The sequence below is a fragment of the Canis lupus genome, chromosome 5 (assembly GCF_003254725.2).
Source record: "Canis lupus dingo isolate Sandy chromosome 5, ASM325472v2, whole genome shotgun sequence".
NCBI classification, from domain to species: Eukaryota; Metazoa; Chordata; class Mammalia; order Carnivora; family Canidae; genus Canis; species Canis lupus.
Genome location: NC_064247.1, coordinates 79,926,322 through 79,939,354, shown reverse-complemented (window position 1 = coordinate 79,939,354; position 13,033 = coordinate 79,926,322). Strand labels below are relative to the sequence as shown.

The window sequence follows — 13,033 nt, the reverse complement described above, 5'->3', positions numbered from 1 at the left end:
AACTCCGCTGCGCTTCCAAAGATACGACCTCCCTGCCCCTCCTCCTCTCTTTTTATGTGCTTGGCCTTTGTATGGATGTCATTTGGCAAAACTGAGTTCTGTTTGATTGTTTTTCAATATGGGCCTTTGGAAAATGGAAGGTAACTCAATGCTGGCTAGAGAAAAGAGGCCAAGAGAGAAGAATGAGTGTTGGAAAGAACTGGGAAAGCATGAGAGTAATGAAGGAAAGGAGGAATATTTGAACAGACTCTTCTTTTCCACATTTAAAAAAATAAGATTTTATTTATTTATTCATGAGAGACACACAGAGAGAGAGGCAGAGACACAGGCAGAGGGAGAAGCAGGCTCCAGCAGGGAGCCCGACGTGGGACTCAATTCTGGGTCCCCAGGATCACGCCCTGGACTGAAGGTGGCGCTAAACCCCTGAGCCACCTGGGCTGCCCTTCTTTTCCACATTTTTAAAGATGTGAATCTAGAGTGGATTTATACTTATAAATAAGAAGCTCTCTTCAACTGGTTAATTAAAATTAAAATCTTGGTCTTGGTGAGCAGTTTTTGCTCTTCCCCAGCTCATCAGCTACACAGGTCCTTTCATCTTGAGATCAGTGTTCAGTGGTTTCTTGACTCAAAGCTACGTCAAGAATTTGAGGAATTGCAGAGCCTAGACTTTTAGCGTCAAGAAGAACTATTTTAGCTTGTAGTTAATACTTGAAGAGCACTTATTGTGTGCTGACTGCTCTACTTGATTGAACTCATTGAATCCCTACAGTAAGTTTAGAAGTTGAGTAATATTGTTGGGTTCATTTCACAGATGAAGAATTGAGATTTAGAGAGGGTGAGTAACTTGTCCAGTATCACTCAAAGGCTAAGGACCAAATGTATTTACCTCTAAAAGATGGACTGGTCTGAAAATTCTTGTCAAAGTTGGATGCGAAAAAGGATCGGGTGCTTCGGGCATTGCAAGAGCTATCACTTGCTACATTCGGTGTGTGGTTGCTTTCTTGTGCCAAAAGCTCTTTGAAGATTTCTTTAACAGGATCCCTCAGAGCAAGAGAACTGAGGTCCCAGAGGTCAGGGATCCCGTGACATTCACCTTTGTATTTCCAGGGCCTGGCACAGAATGGGGTCTAGAAGCATTACTGAAAGATGGACCCAGGCTCTGGACTGGGCAGGGTGAATAAAAGGGTCAGTCAGAAGGCTGGGTGCCTTCCTGGGGAAGGTGCCCTTGACCATTATAGGGCCCTGACTTCAAGAATCAACCCAAACGGATCTCTGGCCCCGGAGGGCCTGGCCCCCCTTCCCCTCCTCTCCCTTCCCCCCCCCCCAAAAAAAAAGAAAAAAAAAAAAGAATCAACCCAAACGTTTAGTTGTCCATCAGCTGACGAATGGGTAAACAAGATGTTACATATCCACATGGCGTGTGATTCCATGGGCTTGAAATGTCCAGAATAGACAGATCCAAAGAGACAGAAAGTAGATTAGTGGTTGCTAGAGGCTGGGGTACAGGGAGGAATGAAGGGTGACTGCTAATGAGTATGTTTTTTTTGGGGTTATGAAAATGTTACGGAATTAGATGGTGGTGGTGGTTGCGCTACTCTGTGAATATACTAAAACTCACTGAATTTATAGTATATGAATTGTATTTCAACAATAATAAAAATAAAGAGTCAACCAGTTCTGTTTTGAATGTACGTATTCTCTGTGTTCTGTGGAGATCAAATCAAGATTTTTGTACAGGTGACAGCAGCCATTATCCTTCGTGTTGTGGTGCCCGGGCACCACCCAGTATTCAGCTTCCTTTCGTGTTCCCAGGGGAATACATGGACGTGTTCTCCCTGCTTTTTTGATCTCAGATATTTCAAGTATTTTTAAAAGATTTTATTTATTTATTTATTCATGAGAGACACACAGAAAGAGGCAGAGACACAGGCAGAGGGAGAAACAGGCTCCATGCAGGGAGCCCCGACGTGGGACTTGACCCTGAGACTCCAGGATCATGCTCTGAGTTGAAGGCAGATGCTCAACTGCTGAGCCACCCAGGAGTCCCTATTTCAAGTATTTTAACCAAAAAGGACTGTGATAGATCTTTGTTGTCTTTCTAGATGTCTCTGGAAACTGAACCAGTCCGCCGACCCTTGACTTGTTTAATTTTGCCAATGAGAAGAACTCAGGAATTACTGCCCTAGCCCACAGTTTCTTGTCTTTTTTTTTTTTTTTTTTTTTTTTTTTTTTAATTTTTATTTATTTATGATAGTCACACAGAGAGAGAGAGAGGGGCAGAGACACAGGCAGAGGGAGAAGCAGGCTCCATGCACCGGGAGCCCGACGTGGGATTCGATCCCGGGTCTCCAGGATCGCGCCCTGGGCCAAAGGCAGGCGCCAAACCGCTGCGCCACCCAGGGATCCCCACAGTTTCTTGTCTTTAACAGTCTGTGGATTATAGGCAAAAAACCTCGCTTTTTATTTACCTATCTACTTGTTATGTGCCTTTACTTTTTATTTTTTTATTTTTTTATTTTATTTTTATTTATTTATTTATTTTTTTTTAAATATATTTTTTTAATTTTTATTTATGATAGTCACAGAGAGAGAGAGAGAGAGGCAGAGACACAGGCAGAGGGAGAAGCAGGCTCCATGCACCAGGAGCCCGATGTGGGATTCAATCCGGGGTCTCCAGTATCGCGTCATGGGCCAAAGGCAGGCGCCAAACCGCTGCACCACCCAGGGATCCCCGTCTTTACTTTTTAAAGATTTTATTTTTAAGTAATCTTTACACCCAGTATGAGGCTTGTACTTCCAACCCCCAGATCAAGAGTCTCACGCTCCATTGACGGAGCCAGCCAGGCACCCCTTTCTATCCATGTATTTATTTAAAGTTTCTTATTTAAAATAAAAGGTACAAGGGCGTTAATAGTTATTTTCAGGGTGGAGCTGATAAATGCCTGCAAGCTGGTAGCTCATTTTGTTTTTTTTTTTTTTATTTATTTTTTTTTTATTGGTGTTCAATTTACTAACATACAGAATAACACCCAGTGCCCGTCACCCATTCACTCCCACCCCCTGCCCTCCTCCCCTTCTACCACCCCTAGTTCGTTTCCCAGAGTTAGCAGTCTTTATGTTCTGTCTCCCTTTCTGATATTTCCCACACATTTCTTCTCCCTTCCCTTATTTTCCCTTTCACTATTATTTATATTCCCCAAATGAATGAGAACATATAATGTTTGTCCTTCTCCAATTGACTTACTTCACTCAGCTGGTAGCTCATTTTGTACACAGTCTAACTGAGCCGGGGGCCAGCTGCCTTTTGGTTGTGAGCCCTACAGGCCTGGGGTCTGCCCGTGTCTCAGGAGGAAAAAGGAAGAAATTGGAGGGGAAGAGAGGCCTATCGAAACAGAGAAGGAAAGGGAAGTGGGAAGGAGGAGGAAGATTATGAAGCTCTCCCGAGAATATGAGATAGCCCTCCTGATAGCCCTCCTTGCTTCATCCCTTCACTTTTTTTATTTTTATTTTTATTTATTTATGATAGTCACAGAGAAAGAGAGAGAGACAGAGGCAGAGACATAGGCAGAGGGAGAAGCAGGCTCCATGCACCGGGAGCCCAACGTGGGATTCGATCCCGGGTCTCCAGGATGGCGCCCTGGGCCAAAGGCAGGTGCTAAACTGCTGCACCACCCAGGGATCCCCATCCCTTCACTTTTCATTGAAATAGCTACCTTACTCTCAAATTCTCTAAAGCAAATCAGTTGTTGTGTCAGTCTGTAGTGGCATCAAAAAATTGTTTTGAAATAGAGTATGAAAGATACTCGTTTTTTTTTTTTTTTTTAAAATAGTGAAATATAAAGCATAATGATACCTCTAGGATTCTCTTTTGTATCTGGAATCACAGTGAAGAAACACAGTCTGAGCAAGGCCACACCCCCTGTGACTGCAGAGCTTATTTCTTTCCAGAAGTTACCATGGGCCTGGGATTTGGGCCTCCAAAGATGTATTGTGGGAAGAGGACTTCAAGTTTCAGCCTGATGGTCACTGAAATCTACCTCCTGTAAAGCCTTTGTTTCTTTGCCTCTTTCAGTGGCTTGAGGCATCTGTTGGCTTGTATTGTAGGACTCCGTTTTCGGCTCATCTTCGAGTGGCCTCCTGCCCCATATCTATGTCTTCTCTCTATTTCCTATGATGATGCGGCGCCCACTCTAACTTCAAGGTGATCTTATTTTCAGATGTTTAACTTAATTGCCCCTGCAAAGACCCTGTTTCCAAATAAGGTCATATTAACAAGTTCCAAGGGGTTAGTGCTTAGAGAAAACCTTTTCAGGTCCACAGTTCAACCCACTACTCTAATTGAATGTAGATGAGATGTTGTTATTAAAATTAAATAAGGACGGCATCCTGTGACCTGATTTGAAGAGAAGCCTTTTCCTTTTCTGAATCTAAATTTTATTTGTGACCAAAGTAATACATGCACATAGTTTAAAGATCCAAATAGTGTTACAAGACTTACAATGCGACAGCAGTTCCTAGCTTCACCTCTTTTTGTTCTTGATTGGCTTGCTCTGTGGAGTCAGTGACTTTCAACTCTTAGTTTTCTTCTTGTGTTGACTTGTGCATTTCTTTTACTTTTTTTTCTTTCTTTTTTTAAAGTGGGCTCCATGCCCAATATGAGGCTTGAACTCATGACCCTGAGATTAAAAGTGCATGCTTTACCTACCAACTGAGCCAGCCAGGGGCCCCAACTTATGCATTTCTGAATGACATTTTTATACTGCTCTTTCTTAGCCTGTCAGTTTTGTCTACTGTCTTTTAACTATTGAAGGTGAGTATTTAGCCCTCTTTCTGGCCAGTCTCCACAAACACACACTTCTACCTCCATCTTCTAATTACTCTCACATCACAAGTTTTGATTATGCTATTATAAAGATAATTCACAGCTGAGCCACATAGTGTATTAGGATTACATGTCTTGTCATACAACTTTTGTTGTTACAAGTTCCATATTTCCTGATTTTTTCATTTGCATAATGCTCTGTGTTCCTGTCACTAATTCCGCACTGAACATTGTGATAGAGTTAAAAGTGCTACTTTCTTCAGTGCTGTCAGACGCATGTAATCTGTTTCTTCTCAAATTCTATTTCTTTTTCTTTCTTTCCTCTAGAGGTGACATTTCTTATAAACTCTCTAATCTGGACTGTTTAGTCCCTGGGCTCTTGTACTGTAATACCTTGGAATTTTTCATTGTTAATCTTGGAATTCCTTTTGTCTCTCCCATGTGAATCTCCACCAGCCTCCATCTTTCTCCTTTATTCCCCTGGAACTCCTCTTCCTGAGAAAAGTAGCTTGGGGAGAATTTTTTTTTTTTTTTTTTTTGAGAAAATTTTTTTTGAGACTTTACAAATCAGAAAATCCCATGGTTTTCCAACCATACTTGATTGATGGTTTTCTTGATTGTAGAATTCTAGCCTGAAAAATCATTTTATCTCAAATTTGAAAGCATTGCTTTGTCTTCTTGCATTCGGTGGTACTGTTGAGAAGTCTGATGCCATTCTGATTCCTTTTGTTTGTAAATATGCCTGGAAGATTGTATACCCTTTGTTCTCATGTCCTGAACTTTCATGGCATTGTGCGTTAGAATTTTTTTTTTCCCATCCATTGTTCTGGACAGTCAGTTGGGTCCTTTCTGTCTAAAACTGTTTATCCTTCAGCATAAGAAAAATCTTCTGTAATTTTTTTTTTATTTTTATTTTTTTCCCTTCTCTTTCTGGACTTGCTAAAGATTTATTTATTTATTTTAGGGAGAGGGAGCATGAGTGAGAGGGACAGAGGCAGAGGAGAGAATCTGAAGCTTACTTGGAGTTGAGCCTGGTTCTTGATGTGGGGTTAATTGTGGGGCTAGATTTTACAACCCTGAGATCTTGATCTGAGCTGAAACCAAGAGTTGGACGCTCAACTGACTGAGCCACCCAGGCACCCCTGAACATTGGACATTTTTTTTTAAAGATTTTATTTATTTATTCATGAGAGACCCGGAGACAGAGGCAGAGACACAGGCAGAGGCAGAAGCAGGCTCCATGCAGGGAGCCCGATGCGGGACTTGATCCTGGGATCATGACCCAAGCTGAAGGCAGATGCTCAACCACTGAGCCACCCGGATTCCCCTATCAGCTTTGTTTCTTCTATCGAACTGTTCTAAGAGCAATTTGTTATCCTCTGAAGCAACCAACCAACCAACCAACCAACTTACTTTCTTGTCTGCCTGCCTTCTTTTAAAATTACATTCTGTTCTTCTTTCATGGGTGCAATATTTTATCTGTTTAAATTGTTTTGAGGTTTTCTTTGATCTCTGTTTTATTTAACTATAAGCTTTTTATAAATTTCAGATATACTTCATATATCTTAAAATTCACCATTTTGAGGTATTAAATTCTGTGATGTTAACCTTTTCACAAAGTTGTACAGCCATCACTCAGCACTGTCTAATTCTAGAATATTTTCCCCTCAAGAGAAATTTTGTGTCTGTTAACAGTCACTCCAATCCTGTCTCAGCCCTTGGCAACCACGGATTTACATTCTCTTTCCACATGTTTGCCTATTCTAGATATTTCATGTAAATGAAATCATGTAATAGTTGGGTCTTTTTGCCTGGCTTTTGTTTATTTCATTCACGTAGCATGTTTTCCAAGTTCATCCATATTGCAGTGTGAAACAGCACTTCATTCCTTTTTTTTTTTTTTAATTTTTATTTATTTACGATAATCACAGAGAGAGAGAGAGAGAGAGGCAGAGACACAGGCAGAGGGAGAAGCAGGCTCCATGCACCGGGAGCCCGACGTGGGATTTAATCTCGGGTCTCCAGGATCGCGCCCTGAGCCAAAGGCAGGCACTAAACTGCTGCGCCACCCAGGGATCCCCACTTCATTCCTTTTTATGACCAAATAATATTCTATTGTATATTTTTTTATTATTGAGTTATAAAAGTTCTTTATATCATAGATACGAGTCTTATCAGATACATGATCTGCAAATATTTTCTCTCATTCTTTTGGTCGTCTTTCTTGATGGTATCTTCCAAAGCATAGAAAATTTTAATTTTGATGAAGTCAAATTTATCTTGTTTTTATTTATTGCTTGTACTTATCATATCTAAGAGACCATTTCTTGACTTAAAGCCATGAAGATGGGATGCCTGGGTGGCTTGGCAGTTGGGCATCTGCCTTTGGCTCAGTGCGTGATCCTGGGATTCAGGATCGAGTCCCACATCAGGCTCCCTGCATGGATCCGGCTTCTCCCTCTGCCTATGTCTCTGCCCTCCCCCCCTTTGTATCTCTCATGAATAATTAAATAAAATCTTAAAAAAGAAAGCCATGAAGATTTATATGTATGATTTTTCTAAATTTTGTAGTTTTTGCTCTTATATTTTAGATTTTGGTGCATTTTAAAATTCATTTTTGTATAAGATGTGAGGTAAAAGTCCAATTTCATCCATTTTCACATGGATATTCAGTTATCCCAGCCCCATTTGTTGAAAAGACTATTATTCTTTTTCCATTGTATTGTCTTGGCACCCTTGTCTAAAATCACTTGGATATAAGTGTATCGGTTTGTATCTGGTCTCTTAATTTGCTTTTTAAAAACTATTTTATTTATTTACTTATTTATTTGAGAGAGAGCATGCACAAGCGGGGAGGTGGGATGTGGGTGTGTGGCGAGGGGCAGAGGGAGAGGGAGAAGCAGGCTCCTTGCTGAGCAGGAAGCCCAACTTGGAGGGTCCATCCCTGAGGGCATGACCTGAGCTGAAATTTTGAAATTAAGTAATATGAATCCTCTGACTTTGTTCTTTTTCAAGCTGGTTTTGGCTATTCTGGGTCCCTTGCTTTTCTTTACGAATCCTAGAATGGGCTTTATCAAATCAGTTATAGTTTTCTCTTTGTATGTTTTAGTGTCTGGCTTTTCTGGGTGAGGGTTTCCTCAAATAGTTGTGTTCCCTTATGTGCTAAGAGTCAACAGGCCGAGCCGTGTGGTAGGACTCCAATGAGGGAAGGTGAGTGGGGTTGGAGGCAGTGACTTCTCATAGTTCAGGATGTAGACTTCCACTTATCTATCTGGATCAGTATCATGCCTTACCACCACCCTCAGCTATGCGTGAAATCCTCAGGTCTAGTTTATCTAGAGTCTAAAAATTAACTCTCCTGTTTGAGATTAGGGAGGGGATGACTGCCTAGCTGAATTGTTGGGGAGGGGAGTCTGGAAAGTCTGTTTTTTCTACAGGCTTTTACTAGTCTCTCCTGTTTCTTTTTTTTTTTTTTTTTTCTTTTTTTTTTAGTCTCTCCTGCTTTTAGGCCCACTTATGCTCTCACTTTCAGAAGTACCTAGCGCCAGCACTTACCCTTTTTGTGAATCGCCAGTGCTGTCAGCCTGCCTCTTGTCCACTCCTCCCATCACAGCCAGTTAGGTTTCACTTTGAACTCACCTGCCACTTTCTAGAATGTTGCAGCCCTCTATATCTGTGGTTTCCTTTTCCATTCGTTTTCAGTGGGTTTTTTTATTTTGGTATTTCTTTTCTGTCATTTTGATAGGATTTGATAAGGGAGCAGAGATGAGTATATGTGTTCAGTCTGTCATGTTTTATTGAGTGCTCTTGGAAAGCTCTCTAAGGGAAAAGTTGGTATCAGAGAAGGTGGTGTAATGCTTAGTCTCCTTGGAACCACTCCTGGCACAGAGCTCTTTCACTGTATTCTCTTGCCAGAGTTTTATATTGCTCCATTTTTTTCATCTGTGTATTATTCTGTGCACTTTTTCTGCATAATTTTAGTTTAGCCTTAAACATTCTGCTAAAGTCCTACTCTTAGTGCAGTCAACCAGTTCAGTAACACTAAACCAGCAGTTCTCATCCCAACTTTATATTAGGATCACCCGGGGAATTTTTATTTATTTTTATTATTATTATTTTTAAAGATTTTATTTGGCAGAGAGAGAAACAAAGAGAAAGAACGAGTAGGGGGAGCGGCAGGCAGAGGGAGAGGGAGAAGCAGACTCCCTGCTGTACAAGGAGCCTGACGTGGGGCTCGATCCCAGGACTCTGGGATCATGACCTTAGTTGAAGGCAGATGCCTAACTGACTGAGGCAGGCGCCCCTCACCTGGGGAATTTTTAAATCACATAACTGTCTCTTACTCCAGACCAGTCCAATGGGAATCCCTGAGGTTGGGTTTGGCTGTCATTGTTGGCTGGTTTGTTTGTGCAGAAAGACTGGAGAACCACTGCTCCGATGCATTTCATATTTCATTAAGAATGATTTTACTTACATGGGTAAATCCCACTGAATCTCTTGTTGCCATTCTCTTCCTCCTTCACTGCTCTTGAGACAACTGGCCCCTGTGTTGTTTTTACGCTCCCGAGACTTCCTACCATCTTGAGAGCTTTTGCTCTTGCTCTTTGATCTGCCTGGAATGTTCTTCCATGGATAGTCTCAGTTCTGTCTTTCACCATCTTCAGATCTTTGCCCAGAAGCCACCTTTTCCATGAGACTTTCCTTATCCACAACTTTTTCGACTTGTGACCACTGTCTTAAATTCCTGTCCTCCTTCACTGCTTTGTTTTTATCGGAATCACTTGTCCCCTCTACAGTTCCCTCATTTGCTTTCTGGCATCCCTCTTGGCACACGTCCTTTCCCTATGTTATCAGCCTTTTAGTGTTTAAAGAAGCCCGTGGATGGAGCCTCATTTATTCCTTCTGCCATGTTCTTCTTTTCTTTTCTTTTTAAAAAATATTTATTTATTCATGAGAGAGAGAGAGAGAGAGAGAGGCAGAGACACAGGCAGAGGGAGAAGCAGGCTCCATGCAGGGAGCTCGACGTGGGACTCGATCCCGGGTCTCCAGGATCACACCCTGGGCTGAAGATGGCGCTAAACTGCTGAGCCACCCGGGCTGCCCCATGTTCTTCTTTTCTGTGGGTAGTTGTGTTTCTGACTTGTATCATTTCCCCTCTGGAAGGACTATTTTTATTTTATTTGTTTGTTTATTTTTTGTATATTTTTAATTGGAGTTCAATTTACCAACAATAGCATAACACCCAGTGCTCATCCCGTCAAGTGCCCCCCTCAGTGCCCATCACCCAGTCACCCCATCCCCCCACCCACCTCCCCTTCCACTGCCCCTTGTTTGCTTCCCAGAGTTAGGAGTCTCTCATGCTCTGTCACCCTCTCTGATATTTCTCACTCATTTTCTCTCCTTTCCCCTATAATCCCTTTCACTGTTTTTTATATTCCCCAAATGAATGAGACCATATAATGTTTGGAAGGACTACTTTTAAATGTTTCTCTCGGTATGTTTTTGTTTGAGGAAGTCTTTTGTTTACTCCTTCACTTTTGAAGGATAACTCCATTGGACACAAAACTTTAGGTCAGTGTGTTTTTCTTTCAATACTTTAAATATTTTACCCTGGTCTCTTCTTGCTTGTATGGATTCTGGTAAAAAGCCTGCTATAATTATTATCGTTATTCTTGTACAGCTTAGCAATTTTTCCCCCCTTTGGCTTCTTTCAAGATTTTCTCTTTGTTTTTGGCTTTCTCTAGATTGAATATGGTAATATTGCATACCTGGTTGTGTATTGGTTTTGTTCTTGTTTGGGTATTTATCCTGTTCTTTAAGCTTCCGGGATTTGGGGCTTGCTACAGGTTGTTAATTTTGGTAAATTCTTGGCCATTATTACTTAGGACATTTCTTTTGCTCTGTTCTCTCTTCTGGTATTCCAGTTATGCATATTTTGCACATTTAAAATTTCCCCCATAGTCCTTGGACTTTTAAAAACATTCTTTTGTTTTGCATTTCCTTTTTTTTTTTAAGATTTTATTTATTTATTCATGAGAGACATACACACAGAGAGAGGCAGAGACACAGGCAGGGGGAGAAGCAGGCTCCATGCAGGGAGCCCAGGGTGGGACTCAATCCCGGGACCCCAGGATCATGCTCTGAGCCAAGATGCTCAACCACTTGAGCCACCCAGGCATCCCTCATTTTGCATTTTCATTGAGGAAGTTTCTATTGACATACTTTCAAGCTCTCTGATTCTAGGACCATGTTGTCTACTGATGAGCCCATCAAGGCATATTCTACCTTTCTCTTACACTATTTTGGATTTCTAGCATTTTCTTCTTTCTTTCTTAGAGTTTCCACATTTTTTTTTTAAGATTTATTTATTTATTCATGAGAGACACACAGAGAGAGGCAGAGACATAGAGGCAGAGACATAGGCAGAGGGAGAAGCAGGCTCCTTGCAGGGAGCCTGATGCGGGACTCGATCCCAGATCCCAGGATCATGGCCTGAGCTGAAGGCAGACACTCAACTGCTGAGCCAGCCAGGCAGGTGTCCCTCAACTGAGGGCAGTTTTTTTTTTTTTAATATATATGTATATATATTTTATATTTTTATTTATTTATGATAGTCACAGAGAGAGAGAGGCAGAGACACAGGCAGAGGGAGAAGCAGGCGTGGGATTCGATCCCGGGTCTCCAGGATCGCGCCCTGGGCCAAAGGCAGGCGCCAAACTGCTGCGCCACCCAGGGATCCCGATGAGGACAGTTTTAAACTAGCACGTCTTCCCTGAGCTTTAGCTGTTTTTAGCCTGTAGCCTAAACTCAAGAGAATTTGAGAGAATGAAACCAGAACCTCCCACATGGCCTGGTAAATGAGAGAAAGACCAAACTTCTTGATCAATATACTTCATGGCCCCAAAACAAAATCAATCAGTCACATAAATTCTAAAGAAGACTCAGAAGGAAGAAAGCCAATGGGAAAGCAGGAGCAACAGAGGAGATAATGTTTTCTTTCTCCATTGTCTTTCATGATTATGGTCCATTGTTGATTCACAATAACTGGTGTTATTATATGGGGCTTTACCTGTCTTTCCAGGTCCAATTAGGATAATACCACCTTGATATTACAAGGAAGGTATTTTGAACTGTAAACCTTTCCAACCATGTATTTAAAAAAAAAAAAAAAAAGATAACCATTACCAGAGAAGTCAGATCCCATCCCAAAGTATGTTTAACCTATTAGCTTCTGTATCAGGATCCCATATGAGACATGGTCCCTAATGGGCATGAGGCTCAAGTCCCCTCTACCCATTACAAGAAGGTCATGAAAACTGAAGCCCAGAATTTACTCTGTACCTGTCTCAGCAACATTGTAGGCACTCAGGTAATTCTTTCCCTTGCTAAGAGCAATGGGAAAGGTTTGCATCCAAATCACTTCCAAAAAACGGAGTGAACATAAACTTGGGGAAGGAAGGAGAAGGAAAGGGAAAAAAGTTTAAAATATCACCAGGGGCAGCCCGGGTGGCTCAGCGGTTTAGCACCGCCTTCAGCCCAGGGCCTGATCCCGGAGACCCGGGATCGAGTCCCATGTCAGGCTCCCTGCATGGAGCCTGCTTCTCCCTCTGCCTGTGTCTCTGCTTCTCTCTCCCTTGGCCTGTGTCTCTGCTTCTCTCTCCCTCTGCCTGTGTCTCTCATGAATAAATAAGTAAAATCTTTAAAAAAAAATATCACCAAAGATAATAGGGGTGTCTGGGTGGCTCAGTCGTTTAAGTGTCTATCTTCGGCTTAGGTCATGATCCATGATTGAGCCCCACATCAAGTTCCCTGTTCAGGGGGAGTCTGCTTCTCCCTCTCCCCTTCTCTGCTGTCTCTTTCTCTCATACTCTCAAATGAATAAATAAAATATTAAAAAAATATATCACCAAAGGTTATAGACACACAAAGAATTTCATTATTGAAGGGAATAATGGATTTATTAGAAGGGAAAGGGGAAACCAAAACTAACTCTAATAGATTCACCCAAATTTCTGTAAAAAAAAAAAAAAAAAAAGAGACAACACTAAAAACATATTGTCCTCTGAACCTATCCTCTATATAAATCCTGAAAAGCATTTTTTTAAAGAAAATATAACACAGAAAGTATAAGAGTATGTCATACATAAAGGAAAGTATTATTTCATGAAAAGTCTGTTCAGATAAATGGACATTTCTATATACAGGTATACT

The 13,033-nt window shown here is 41.4% G+C and overlaps 1 protein-coding gene across 3 annotated transcripts in view; it reads left to right on the top strand.

Moving 5' to 3' along the window:
- WWP2 (WW domain containing E3 ubiquitin protein ligase 2) overlaps positions 1-13,033 on the top strand; it is a 145,746-nt gene that overhangs the window by 4,697 nt on the left and 128,016 nt on the right. The window lies entirely within an intron of this gene.